This window comes from Myotis yumanensis, unplaced genomic scaffold (assembly GCF_028538775.1).
Source record: "Myotis yumanensis isolate MYYU_CA2020_CCGP unplaced genomic scaffold, mMyoYum1.0.hap1 SCAF_1, whole genome shotgun sequence".
Lineage (NCBI taxonomy): Eukaryota > Metazoa > Chordata > Mammalia > Chiroptera > Vespertilionidae > Myotis > Myotis yumanensis.
Genome location: NW_027223752.1, coordinates 169,280,771 through 169,295,937, shown reverse-complemented (window position 1 = coordinate 169,295,937; position 15,167 = coordinate 169,280,771).

The following is a 15,167-nucleotide window of genomic DNA, read 5'->3' as shown; positions in this document are numbered from 1 at the left end:
TTCATAATTGGGCAGAACACATGTACAGAAGGATATTTTGAAATATCAATTGAGATCACCAGCACCTTGGTCATTTCCTTGGTCTCCACTCCATGCAGACAACCCGGGGTGTTCTCATTCATTGCCTTCAAGGATGAAGGGCTCTGACAGAATTCAGAGACAAACAGGGGGCAATTCTTGGCTTTTGAATTGTAAAAGTCCAGCAGAGGGGGGTTGGGAAACACCAAACAGGCATAAGAGATTGAGGGGGGTTGGGGGGGGTCAGGGGAGGGAGCTACTGATAAATCAGAACAAGGCTTTTTGCCTGAGACCAGATTAATGTTCTCCAGTTTTGGGGGGCAAGGATAGGGGAAGTAGGGCTTGTAGGAAATGCTAGAAGAGGGCAACTGTTGTAGGATTTGGGAAAGGGATGGGCCAAAGCCTCCTGGGGACGTGGAAATGGTAGGAAGCCCCAGCTAGAGAGGAGGCAGGCTTGCTCATTTTCCTTGTTGGTATCTCAGGGGAATCATGAGACTCCAGGTGGCACGGAATGCCTGGGCGATAAGCCTGAACACCTCCCAGAATTTCACATGGCCCAGTGTGATGCTGTGACAACCGGGCATTCCACTGGGCTCAGAGACAGCTGGGAGAGGTCTGGACCTGAGGAAGCCACCAGGTGGACAGCCCTGGATGCTTAGCAATGGACAATTATAGGGTGAGACCTCATCCCCAGGGTGACCTTTCCTCCTTTAGCATATTGATGGTCAAGCGGTTTGGACCTTTCTTTCCTAGAGATAACATCTAAGCCTCAGTTGTTTTCCAGCTTCAGGCCCAGAGGAGCAGCAACATCAGACAAGCAGCTGACCTCAGAACCAGCTGCACTGAATACTGACCCCCTGCCCTGGTGCCAACCAATCAATCAGTGGAGACCCCAACCCTGAAAGGACACACCTGGAAAGTTGCTTAATAGTCTACGGAGCTTTTCTCCTGGGACTGTCCCTAAAGACGACACCCTTAGAACTCTTAGGAAGGAGGACCTAGCGGCTCTCCCAGGAGCAAGGCTGCTGCACCTTGCCCTTCCCCATTCTCCTCCCCATCCCATTAAGCGCATCACCTTGACCTTCCTTTGCCTCCATAACTTGTTTCTTCGGCCCATTTCTTCTATGAATTACTTCTTTTACCTCTTTGATTTTCTAAATAAATGTTCTCTTATAGTTTGAGTCTTGGCTTTGAATTCTTTCCTAGCCAGAGCTGAAGTACCAAGGTTGCTGAACCCAGGTCGGGTCTCACCCCACTCGTCTTACACTGGGTGCCTTTCTCAAGGCCCCCCACAGATTGACACGTTGAAGACAAGGTGGGAATGAGGACATTTTCGATGAATGCCATCACCTGTAGGTAGACCAGAATATGGTGAGGTAACAAAAACAACAACAAAACAAGCCTAAGTGGCTCAACAACAAAGCCTCATTTCTCATTCACACTACAGGTCTACTGCAGATGAGCGGAAAGCTCTGAGCTAGGTCAGTGCTGTCCTCGCCCAGGGACCTGTTGGAGTAACCTCTGTCTGGAAAGTTGGCAGAGGAATAAAAAAAATAAATTTAAAAAAGGATGGGGAGGAGCACGAGCTGGCACTTAAAGCTTCCTTCTGGAAAAGCCACTTGCTCTCACATCTCATTTACCAAAGCAAGTCGTGTGGCCACACTTCAGGTATGTGGGGAATTACAAGCTTCCTATATATTTGGAAGAAGAGAGCTGGAATCTTTTTTTAGTAGTGACTACCTAATGACTACCTAGTCACTAGCATAACCGCCCAAGCACAGAGCCTTGGTGTTCTAAACTAACCCACACTTGTTATTCAGGGGTCGGGGATAGGACTCCAAATCGGCTTAGATGAAGTTTCTGCCACAAGGCAGAATGAGAGTTTGAAATAGAAGTTCAGCTCATAAATAAAATGAAGTTAAATTTCTAGAACACCTGAGATTTGTATCTATCCTCTTAGTCATGTCAGGTGCTGCAGAAGAGGCAGAGCATACTGCCTGAGGCTGCAGGGCATGCGGGATCAAAACGTCTGATCAGAATGATCACCATCACGGTCCAGAGTCCACCAGCAGAGTACATTTCTCACCTTCGTCCTAAGGTTAGTACAAAGTACTGATAGTACCGTCTCGTGGGCCCAGTGGGCCATGCTCGTTTCCCCATGAGAACAATGGAGAGCAGTGGAGTCCAAACAGGGATGTTGCCCAGAGGGTGGCTTGGGCACGGGCTCTGTTGCAGATCTGACAAGCAAAGGCTATTTAGAGTTCCCGGAGACTAACATTTGTGCTTTAAAAAGACACACCGTGGGGTTTTCTCTTTTGATGAGTGCAATTGTCTGTGACAGTGCAGGGAACAATCTATGATAGTAAATGAACATTGAACACTCCTGATTTTAATAAGGTTTTTGATATATCCAGTTGATCCTTCAACCTCTGGTGCTCATGGCAGTCTGTAGAGGGGAATAATTTTATTGTTTGGGCAGCTGCTGTTGGAGTGCTCATTTATTTCGAGTGGAAGCATTCAGGATGGCGCAGAATCACATGACTGAAGTCATTCATCAAAGTCACCTGCTTTTCTGGGATTCTGGTCTGGATAGGCTCAAACTTGCATGTTAGATACTGTTATTGTTGGCAAGGGTAGGGGCTGGATGTTCATGGAGTTTTCTGACATTAATTTTTGCTTGTTTGTGTTTGCCTTTGTTAGATTAGTACTAGATAAGTATTAAATTAAAAAAAATTATGGGAAGTGGGGAGATGAAGAAACTGCTTCATCCCATCATAGGACTGGAGTAGAGGACCTAACAGGAATATTGGGTTTTGAGTTTCACATTTCCTTTAAAGACCCACAGATGCTTGGCAGAACTGTTTCAGAGACAGCATCCACCTGCTTTTAAATGTTATTTAATAATAGAAACAGCTGCTCTTTAAGAAACCCCCCTCTGTGCCATCGCCTGCACGTGGTGCTTTCCTGGTGCCATCTGCGGATAACTTGTGAGGCAGGTGTCATTATCCCAGTTGAGAGAGGTTACGACGGTGGGACTGGGCTGTGGAGGTGACCTAAAAGATGGGGCTGGGATGCAGGTTTCCACGCTCACCTAAATTCCTACCCCTGCTCTCCCATCCCTTTCCTGTCTCCTTCCTCCCTTCATCTCTTCCAGAGCCCGCAACTCTGGTTTGAGAGTGATGATATGGAGACCGACAGCAACAGCACTATCCAGGCGGGAGTCGATGTCACTTGCTGAAATGCTTGTCCATCCTCCAGCAGTGCGAGAGTCTTTGCATGCAGTCTGTTTCTCCCGGCCCCCTCTGCCTCTCATTAATTTTGGTAGGGGCTGCTTGTCTTTCTTCTCTCTTGCTCAGTGCCCTTCGAATCTATTTTTTCCACGTGGGCCTTCTCCCTGACACAATTTGAGTTCCAGGTTGCCAGCAGGCTTTTCTCTGCCTTTGATTTATGTGCTCCTTCCCAGTGCCACATGTCTTAGCCATACAGATGTGTCTTTGCTACGTTTCACATTTCCTTTAAAGACCCACAGATGCTTGGCAGAACGTTGCAGACAGAACGCAGAATAAACGGCCGTTCTGGGGAACCTGGTGTCTCGGGGTTGCTGTAGGACTGAAGGAAGTATCAGAATTCTTCAGGGTGCAGGGAAAGAACAGTAAAGGGCAGATTTTCAGCTGCACGTGGAGTGGTTTTTGAACTTTCTTTTTTATTAATTTCAGGCTCCTCTAAGACAGGCATGTAATGACACACTTCAGAGGTGCCCTGTGGGAGCTTAGTTTCAGCTGAGATCCCTCTTGCTCCAGCTGGCTTGCCAGTCTAGCTTTCACCCTCATTCTCCTCATATCTGCCCCCCTCCCTTCCCTCCCAAAAAAAGTCATAGGAGAGTCAATCACCCATAAACCAGAAATGCTTAGATCTTTCATTGTTTCACACAACTGGGGGTGCTTTTTAGTGCCCCGGTTTTACTTTATATTTATAATCCACCAGTCATTTTCCAAACGCCTTTTGCAAACCTAAAATTTCTTCACAAAGACCCATGCTTTAAGTTGGTTGAACATTTACAAACTAAAAAGGGAGGAAGGGTGTGTATATGATTGAAATTAACTTCCTTTTATCCCCACTTAGTGAGTATTCTTGAGTTTGCTCAGATGCCTTAAACCAGACAAAGCCAGTAATTTTAGGTAAAGGATATGGAAAAGTGATATAAACTGATGAAGAGGTGTGTGCTTCATGCATCGTGGCTATAGATAACGCTTTGAATGAGCTTGAGAAGTTAAAGGATTCTAATAATGGCATTGATGGAAACTTTCTGGAAGGCAAGGAGTCATTTGGGAGATGAATGTTGAACGTTTGACCCATTAAATGGTGCTAGAAAAAGACAGCCATGGGGAGGCCACAGAGCCAAGAAGCTCAACATTCACAATCCCCTGATGAGGAAGGGACAACAGACCACAGAGCCTGCTAGCCTGGGAAGAACTAGTGCCAGGGCCTGGGCAGGGGTGGGAACCTGCTGGTTCCAGTCTTCCACACCTCCCCCGTCTGCACCACCCCTCCCAGTAGTTACAATCCCAGCACTCGAAGAGAAGGTTCAATTATGTTTCAATAACTGTAAGAGGAAAGGAAAATAGTAGGAGTCCTACCATCAAACAGGTTAACCTTCAGCCAAATGGAACATTCCTTTGTGAATGCGGAGTGATCTATTGCACCAATATCCCAGAGAACCTCGGTGGAGAGCGGGTAGTGGTGGTGGCGGTGGTGTGGTGGTGGTGGTGGTGGTGTGGTGGTGGTGCGGGTGGTAGTAGTGGTGGGGTGGTGGTGGTGGTGTGGTGGTGGGTGTGGGTGGTAGTGGTGGTGGTGTGGTGGTGGTGATGGTGATGATGGGGTCTGGGGGGGTGTGGAGAGAAGGGGGGAGTTTGCTTGACTGGAAGGGGGACAATTTTCTACTTAGCTTCTAGGAGGGAGGGATGGGGCAGTTTAGTTCTTGGTAGTTAGTAGCTTACTAGTTTAATGATCTTAGCAAGTTACCTCTGAGCCTGTGCTAAGGATTCCAGAGCTTACAAAAGCTAGAGCTGACCTCTCTGTGATTCTTGAGGAGAGCTTTGGGCACTTTACAGAGTGAAAAACATTAAGAGAGTAGGTGTGAACCAATTCCCCAAGGTGTGTCAGCCTTCTAAGTCTGTTAACCCTGTGCAGAGATGAATAGCTCTAAAGTTCAAGGTTTTGTGTTGTTTTTAGATATAATTGACATATAACATATTCATTTCAGGTGAACAACATAATTTGATAATTGTCTATATTGTGAAATGATCACAACAGTAAGTCTAATTAGCATCCATTGCCACACATAGTTTCAAATTATTTTTCTTAGTAACTTTACTCTCTTAATAACTTTCAGTTAAAGATAAATGTGATTAACTGTAGTCACTATGCTATACATTACATCCCCAGAACTTATTTTATAGCTGGAAGTTTGTGCCTTTTGACCACCTTCACCAATTTTGCCGACCTCTCACCCCTGCCTCTGGTAACACCAATCTGTTCTCTGTATTTATAATTTCAGTTGTGTATTTTGGTTTGTTTGTTTTTTAGATTCTACTTGTGACAGCATATTGTCTTTGTGTGTTTGTCTGACTTATTTCATGTAGCATTATGCCCTCGAGGCCCATCCATGTTGTTGAAAATGGCAGGATTGCCTTCTTTTTTTATGGCTGTATATACACACCATGTTATCTATTCCTCCATTGATGAACACATAGGCTGTTTTCATGTCTTGGCTATTATAAATAATGCTGCAATGAACATAGGGGTGTAGATGTCTTTTTGACTTAGTGTTTTTGTTTCCCTCTGATGAATACCCAGACATGGAATTTCTGGATTATATGGTAGTTCTGTTTTTAATTTTGAGGAACTTTCTTTTTTTAATTGAACTTATTGGGTGACACTGGTTAATAAAATTATATAGGCTTCAGCTATACAATTCTACAATACATCATCTGTATATTGTATTGTGTGTCTACCACCCAAGTCAAATCTCCTTTCATCGCCACTTATCCCCTCTTCCCTCTTCCCTCTGGCAATCACCATACTGTTGTCTGTGTCCAAGAGTCTTTCTTTTTTTTTTCTTCTTTGCTTAATCCCTTCATCCTTCTCACCCAACTCCCAACCCCCTCCCCTCTGACAGCTGTCAATTTGTTTTCTAAGTCCAAAGTCTACTTCCACTTTGTTAGTTTATTCTGTTCATTAGATTCTACATATAAGTGAGATCACTGGTAGGTTTCCTTTTCATTTTGTTGACGGTTTCCCTTGCTGTACAGAAACTTTTTAGTTTCATGTAGCCCTATTTATTTATTTTGCTTTTGCTTTTGATGCCAACTCCAAAAAATTGTTGCCAAGACCAATGTCAAGGAGTTTACCACCTATGTTTTCTTCCTATGGTTTTTAGGTCTAATGTTCACATTTTTATTCTTTTTGAGCTGCTATTATTTTTACATGACATAATGTAATACAATTTCAAAATAGGTGGGAGTTAGTTTTGGTAACTTCCAGGATTTTTTTTATGTATTTGGGTGCTCCTGCATTGGGTGCATATATGTTTATCAGGGTTATATCCTCTTGTTGTATTGATCCCTTTAGTTTCTAATCTTTATTATCTCCTTCCTTCTGCTCACTCTGGGCTTTTCTTGTTCCTCTCTTAGACTTTGTTTGTGACCCAATATGTGGTCTATTTCTGAAAATGTCCCATGAGCACTTGAGAAGAACATATATTTTGTGGCTTTGGGGTGAAATGTTCTGAAGATGTCAATTAAGTCCCTCTGATCTAGTGAGTCATTTAGGATTGCTGTTTCTTTGCCGATTTTTTGTCTAGAGGATTTATCCAGTGATGTCAGTGGTGTATTAAAGTAGTTTTGGTAACTTCCATCTGAATTGCTTGGAGCTACCTTGAGCTCTAGGTGCCTTTATGTTGTCTTTCTCTTCCAATCCCCCTCCCCGCTCCCCACAGTGATACCCTCATATTCCTTCCACTGCACCCCGCCTCTAGCCCCATTCCCTTAGGCATATCTTCTTTCCCCTTCCCCAAGTGAAAGTTAGCTTGGGCAGAAGTAGAGAATCACAATCTAATTAAACCACTGTTTCTGGCCTTATTTCTCACTCCTATCTGGATACCTAGTCAGCTATTGTCCTTATTCCCCAAAGCTAAGAGGTCCCAATCCAAACCTGTCTTCTGCCCTCACTTGATCACACATCTTCTTTTTATTCCTACATAAGCTCAAAGCTTTCATGTCTCCTTGAATGCTTTTCCTATACTTTCTTTCTCTCTAGACTGGGAGCTTGGGGGTTCCCCGTCCTCAGAGTTTGGATGAGGCTGTTTCAAATTACATACTGACCTTCCTAGGAGCCTCTTGTGTCTCACCCCCATGCCCCATTGCGACAATTGCAGTGGCCTCTGAATATGGCCCCCTCACCTCTCGCCTTTCCCTTGTAATCCATACTGCGGCCAGATTAGCCTCCTTGGAGCCCTTCTCTCCATCCCCATTGACTGCGGCCTTGGTGCAGCCACCACTGTCTCACCTGGCAACCGCAGAGGCCCCATTACTGGTGTCCCAGAGCTGCCCACGTCCCCTTCTTCACACTGTGGCAGAGAGATGTTTACACATTGGAGACACAGTCAAGTTGCTCCCCAGTTCCCTGTGGCACTTAAAACCCAGGCCCACTGTCAGGACATGTAAGGTCAGCATGAACTAGTGCCATTTCCCTCCATGCCACCTCCTACCACCCCCTCTCTTGTTCCTGCCCTCCACTCACGTCAGCATTTTTCCAGTCTCTCAAGGTCAGGAAACTCCTTTCTCCTTCAGGCCTGTACGCAAGTGTTAAAGGTTCATTTCCCAAGTCTCTACCTGGCCATTGTGGGTCCTTCAGGATGTCATTTTCTCAAAGAAGACTTCCCTGACCCTCCATTTCAGGTAAGTTTCCAACCCCTCAGTATTCTCTTACAGGATCTTGATCTTCATTATCTGCCTTAGCATAATCTTCAATCAGGAATTTATTTGTATGGATACTTCTTTATCATCTCTCCCTGCTATATAAGCTCTGTGATAGCAGGGCCCATATGTGTTTTTCTCAGCACCTGGTACCCAGCACCTTGTGCCTCCCACTGGGAGGCACACTAATATTTGCTGAATAAATCAAAAAGTAAGTGAGCTTCTTTCCTCTGCTCAAATGCCTTCTCTGGATCCCACTTTGTCACCCAGAGAAGTCCAAGTTTGTGTGACCATTTTTTAAAAAAATTCTTAAAACTTATTTTATATTTTAAATTTTATTCTATTTTATTTTTCAGCAACAGTTGACATCAAGTTTGATCTTAATTTAAATCATTATCCTTCACACATTAATGCTCCCATAAAACAAAGTTCCTTGCTATTATCTCCATAACTCTTTCATTTTTCTGCTCGAGTGACTTCATTTTACCATGAGTTAAAAGAATTCATGAGTGAATCAATTAATGACCGGCCCTCCATTAGACCCAGGTACATATCAAAATACAGTATCTACAATGGAATTCATTTTGCCTTCCATGGCATTTTCTCTGGAGCAATTAAAAGTATGTGTTGCACCTGACAGGTGTGGCTTAGTGGTTGAGCATGGACTCATGAACCAGGAGGTCACAGTTCGATTCCCGGTCAGGGCACATGCCCGGGTTGTGGGCTCAATCCCCAGTGTAGGACATGCAGGAGGCAGCCGAATCAATGACTCCCTCTCATCATTGATGTTTCTATCTCTCTCCCTCTCCCTTCCTGTATGAAATCAATAAAAATACATATTTTTTTTAAAAAAGTATGTGTTGCTTTCTGCCTCTCCAAATTTCGTTCTGCATGTCTTATCTTCTTTGTTAAACTGAGTTTCTTGAGGGCAAGATTTACATTCTAATCATCTTTATATCTGCCACCACGATGCTTCAGCTACAGCAGGTGCGCAGTGAAGGCAAACGTTATGGATGATTGATTCCAAGTGGTTATTTTTCAAATAACTTAAATGGTAGTTCCCTTTACAACCACGTGAGGGCGCCCTAACCAAGCAAAAGTATAGAGCCTGCACTAGAATTATTTCTAAACTATTTTAAAGATAATGGGGCTCCTTTTGAATTCTGCCTCACTGGTCGTATTGGCCATCTGTGGATGACAGAAGAGAAATGTAAGGGACAAGTTAGTGGGCAAAGTAAGAGAGTTATTAAATCAAATTCAAAGATTACGCCTGGCCAGAGAGACCAGGCAAGGCACCACACCTGCTTTCTCTGCATGAGGGGCCCAATCTATGATCGCAGACTATGGATGTAGCCTTGATATCATGAGTCTCCAAATGAAGAAGGGCTGGGAGTTGGGCTATGGACTGAGCTGTAACCCATCAAAGTTCCTATGTTGAATCCCTAACCCACAGTATGATGGCATTTGGAGATGGGGGGTTCAGGAGGTAATTAGGTTTAGATGAACTCATGAGAGAGGGGACTCAATGGTGGGATTCGTGTCCTTATATGAAGAGAAAGAGAGAGCAGAGCTCTCTCTCTCCCTCTCTGTCATGTGAGGATGCAGTGAGAAGGCAGCTATCTGCAAACCTGGGACAGGGTTCTCATCAAGAACTTGACCATCCAGCACCCTGATCTCTAACATGCAGCTTCCAGAACCGTGAGGAAATACACCTTTGTTGTGTGAGCCCCTCACTCTGTGGCACGTTGTTATGGCAGCCCAAGCAGACTAGGGCAGGCTGTGTGCAGGCCTGGGCTGCCTTTCAAGCTCTTTGCCCTTTCACGGGGAGATTGATATTTAGATAACCAAATGTTGAAACATAAGCTGGGAGCAGACAATGGGATTTCAATCCCCTGTCAAATCCTCTGATTTTGCTTTCTTAAAGTGTATGTGGTGCTTTGAAGACCTACCTTCCCTGTACTGAAAAAGCATCACCATTCTCTTCTTTTATAACAAGTTGGTGGCAAATCTCTTCTATTAGTTTGTTTGGATCAGAATCCTATTTCTATTTTGGAATGAATTCCTTTCCATTTTAAATGTCGGGACCTTACATGGGAAATAAGCTCTGAGAACTCTGTCATGTGGGATAAATTGAATTTTTTCACTAGTGGTCTAAATGTACAAAGCATTCATTAGAATCAACCCAGGAACGCCTCCACAATAATAGCCACATGCATTGCTACCTGGACACTTGAATACCTGGATTTACATGTGTCAAACCGTTGCTTTCCTGATCCTTGTCATTATCCAGCACTTTTATTTTTTTCATTTTAAAAAAATGTACATGTTTATTTATTTGGATAAACTGAATTTGAATAAGCTGAATACACTGGCAGAATTTGAAGGTGCAGTTTAAAGTGGTTTATAAGCTGAAATAGAAACTCCTCCTTTCTCATCCTCCACCTCTCCACCCTTCCCTCCACCCTCTCAGGTGCTTTGTGCTATTGTGTGTGTGTATCAGTATGTGTGGGTGTCTGTGCATAATCGTATTCTATATAAATTACAGATGGGGCTGAGTTTCACAACTGGGTCAACATGCTGTAGCCATGATAACATAGGTGTCTTCCTCTCACCCTGCTACTTAGAAATGGCAGGAATCTCAGGGAAGGCTTTGAACTTCCACAATCCATGGAATTGGTGAAAAGGAACGGAACCAATTATCATTAGAGCTTGAGAAGTAGAGAGATCTCAGTTTACATCTAAGTTATATATTTTCTTAATGTATATATTTTATAACATACAATATAAACTTGGAATAAGACAGTGTAATGTTTTACAACCTCCTTTTACAACCTGCTTTTTCTCGTTAATCCTATATAATAAAAGGCTAATATGCAAATTGTCCCCTCGACCAGGAGTTCTACTGGGAGTTCAACCGAGATTTTTTTTTTAATATTTTTATTGATTTTTTACAGAGAGGAAGGGAGAGAGATAGAGAGTCAGAAACATCAATGAGAGAGAAACATCGATCAGCTGCCTCCTGCACATCTCCTACTGGGGATGTGCCTGCAACCCAGGTACATGCCCTTGACCGGAATCGAACCCGGGACCCTTCAGTCCGCAGGCTGACGCTCTATCCACTGAGCCAAACCGGTTTCGGCATCAACTGAGATTTTTGACCAGGGGGTGAGGCCGGCCGGCCAACTGCCCACAGCCCCTCTCCCTGGCCTGCCCCCCCCATTGTCCCCCTCCTCCTCCTCCCACCCCCAATCAGGGGCAGGGCCTGCCGGCCAACTGCCTGAGGCCCCTGCCCCCGGCCGACCCAACCAATTGCCCGATTAGGGTGGGCCAGCCAGACCCCACCCATGCATGAATTCATGCACTGGGCCTCTAGTAAATTACAAATACTTCCATGACACTAAATATTCTCCTACAAATGATTTTAATAGTAGCATGTTATTGTATCATATAGCTCTACCATAATTTATTTAATCAATCTCTCTTGACAGACATTTAAATTGTTTCTAATTTTTATATTATACTAGTAAATAATGCCACAATGAATAGCCTTTTTCATAGATCTCTCTGTACAAGTCTGATATTTCTCTAGGATGACCTCCTGGAAGCAGAGTTGCTGGATCAAAGGATGTGAACATAATTGGTGGCCTCTGATACCTGTTGCCAAACTGTCCTCCAGTAACATTGTTTTTCTCCTTTCAGGTGTTTTAAAGAGAAAGGGTTTGAACTTGGATCAAATTTAGAAAATACCTATTGGTATGATTGAATTTATTCCACAAAGATTGAAATTCTCACTGAATGCCTTATACTGTACATGTACATACAGCTTTGTAAAATTAACAGTTTTGGGGGTATGTTAAAGACTTCTTCTGCATTCATACCAACTAGGGGACACATGGCAGAAATGGGGGTGAGCAGAGCAGGAACAGGAAAATCGAGAATCACTACACCTTTATTGGTTCACCATCCCAGATAGTTCACAGATTGATTAGTAAAAACTCCAGAGAAGGACCCAGATATTATAATTTTGAGGTTAGCCTATCATGAACTTAAGAAACAGCATTTTACAAAATGCCTAGTTCAGTATGTAGGCAATCTCAGTAATCTCTGCCCCTTTGTAACACGGCGATGTGCCTTCTCGCTCACAGGACCGAAACGGATCCTGGCATCATCTCCTCTTAACATCGGGAAGGGGTTTCTTTCCTTTTGTCTGCACTCTCTTTTATACACGAAGGAACTGACCTCCTTCAGTCAGATAATGCCCCCTTGGTTTTTTGAAAATGTTGCTTATATCCATATTTTTGCGTTCCGTCTGTCTTCTCCCTGCCTCCCTGCTGTGACTCCCTGCCATTGCCACTTCCATTACACTCTTATCCATGGCTTCCGCCATTCTCAGTGTGGTGAAGGGGGACATGACCCGGGCCTGGAATCAAGACATCCAGATTCTAGTAACTTTACCTCTCAAAACTTGTCTGCTCATCTATCAAATGAGAGAGTTAAGCTAATTGGGACTATTAAAGAAAAATCAGAGCTGGACAGTAGTCAAAGTGGTACATACACCTTTTATTCAGGACTCTTGCAATAGGAGAAGAGAGACCTCAGTATAGAACTGGGCTTGACTCTAAATACAGCATGGGCAAGTGGGAATGTATAGTCCAGCAGCAGGTGGGGGCTGGTGAATGGAAGATGACTAAGAAGAAACACCAGAGGTGGGGGGATTTGGGCTAAACTGTCTTAACAGGATTCTTACTAAAGGTTGGCCAGGTGATCAGACATCACCTGGGAGATGGTGGAGGTTAAGGTACCCAATCAGATATTGAGGCTGATGAGATACGGAGGGTGTAGCTAACCCATCTTAGGATTCTTGCTAAAATTGGACAATACAGAGATTAACACAGAAGTCCAAAAATTGAGGCCTGGTTGAAAAAGAGTTAGGGGCTGTGTAGGGTTTGGTCAAGGAGAGAGTCTTTGTCAGGATGTCCTCAAACTGGGTCATCAGAGCAACCCTGGGGGCTCTGAGGAGGGTCCCTTGGACTGTGGGCTGCAGGAGGGTGGTGTTGAGGGGCCAAGTGCAGTCCCAGCCTCAGCGTCAGCCTGAACAGCTCCACTCTTATTTGAGCGCGTCTGTGTGATGTATGGGGTCTTACCCAAACTCGTTTGTTTGGTTTAAATCAGTAGAACCTTTTCTTCAAACTTTGAAGACCATGAAACCAGAAGATGTGTGAAGACCCTTCCAAGTATACCACAGTAGGATTCTGAGTTCTCCTAAAGCAGTGGTTCTCAACCTTGGCTGTTTCTTTGTTATGGGGTGGGGCCACAACATTAGTAACAAAGAAACAGAATTTCCAGAGGACGAGGCCCAGAAATCAGGGTTTTAAAAAGATTCCCAGGTGATTCTAATGTGCAGCCAAGGTTGAGAACCACTGGCCTAAAGCAAGCGAAGGGCTTAATTTTCTTCCTAACAGACACCCCAGGGAACTTGACATGAGTGGCAAAGAGTCTTCTCATGAATCACAGAAACTTGCTGCGCTCTGTCTGCCCGTTCCTTTTGTGAGAAACATGTCCTTCGAGGACAGACCCTTCCTTTAAGCGGATTTCCACAGCCAACGCTGAAACTCGGCATTTGAGCACGTCTCCCCCTTCCCCGTGATAAGCATTCATCGCTGCTCCTGAGTCCACATTTCACAGCATCCATCCTCGGCGGGAGGCCGGATTATTCATCCGTTTCCACAACACATGCTGTAGTATGATTAGTGCCTGTTCTGCACAAGAGGAAACTGGGACACAGAAAGGATGAGCAACTGACCTCAAATAGCACACGTTGTCTATCGGGGGAGTGAATCAGGACTGCAGCTTCCTGAAAACAGTTCCCTCCCTGCTGAGTGCTGCTCTGCCCAGCAGTGGAGAGACGGGAGACGGAGAGACGTATTTCTCTTTTTGATCTTGATGACACTGGGAGTGCTTCTCTCTTTTTACTTTCTTCTGGGAAACCAGCCCATCGAGATTGGCTGCATTGCCCAAGGAGGCAGCCTCTGGACTTGGAAGGGCGGGGCCTCAGAGTCAAAAGTGCTCTCTGGGAGGGTGACGACACCTTTCCTGTGGGGCCGAGCAAAGGAGGAGCCAGAGAGGACTGCCCTTGTTGCCTGCTCCTACCTCTTAGAGGCTGCATCTGTTTTCTTGGGGATCTGCTTGTGCTGCAGCAAAAGGGCATCACAGAGTTACCCAGAGACAACCAAGCAGTTGACTGAGTCTCAAATCATATTTAAACTCATGGTTATCGGTCATGACGTAAAACCCCGGGCCCATTTCACGTGCAAGAGCTGAGTGTTTTTGAAAGAGAAAGCGTTTTAGAGTTAACTTTGAATGCTGAGAGGCAAAACCCAAAGAGGTCAGCAAAGGTTATACCATTAGGCAGGGCTTCCCGACCTTTCCCGTTTTGTGGCACACACAGTAAACAGTAATGGGTACTATATTTGTGGAGCCTACTGGGCAATGCCACTGGCCACCCACCCAGGGTGACTCCACCTCCGGCCTCACCTGTCTGCCTAAGGGATCAACACCACCCATTCTGGCTGCTGCCAAACATCAGGAAACTCTGTCAAATGAACAAAAGTTGGGAAGAATCACAATGATGTGAGAATAGTGTTTCCCATTAAAAAAAAAAAAAAGGACATAAAAATGACATCTAAACAGCAGAGACTAGAGTGAGACTCTGCTGTGGATGCCCTGAACAGGGCATCGTGAGGGGCACTTATAAGGTCTACCCTCATGGCAATTATGAGTCTTCTCCAGGACTGACTCCTCTTGCATAACTGAAAATCTGTGCCCTCTGACCAACGTCTCCTCATTTCCCCTCCCCAGCCCCTGCCAACTGCCAGCCCACTCTCTGCTTCTGAGCTCTTAGATTCCACATACAAGGGGCATCGTGTGGTATTTGTCCTTCAGTGTCTGGTTTATTCCACTTAGCATACTAGTCAGCTTTAATGAAGGAAATCCTGCCATTTGCCACAACACGAGTGACCCCATACACACGTTTTATACCACCAACCCGAAAAGTCAACTTCCAGTGAGCAACATCCTGTTCAGGTTATCTCATAGCATCAGCATCTGCAAGAACAGGAGACGCGCAGTAATTAGCTTTGCACTGTTCACGCTGGGCGTGTAGGGTGACTTTTT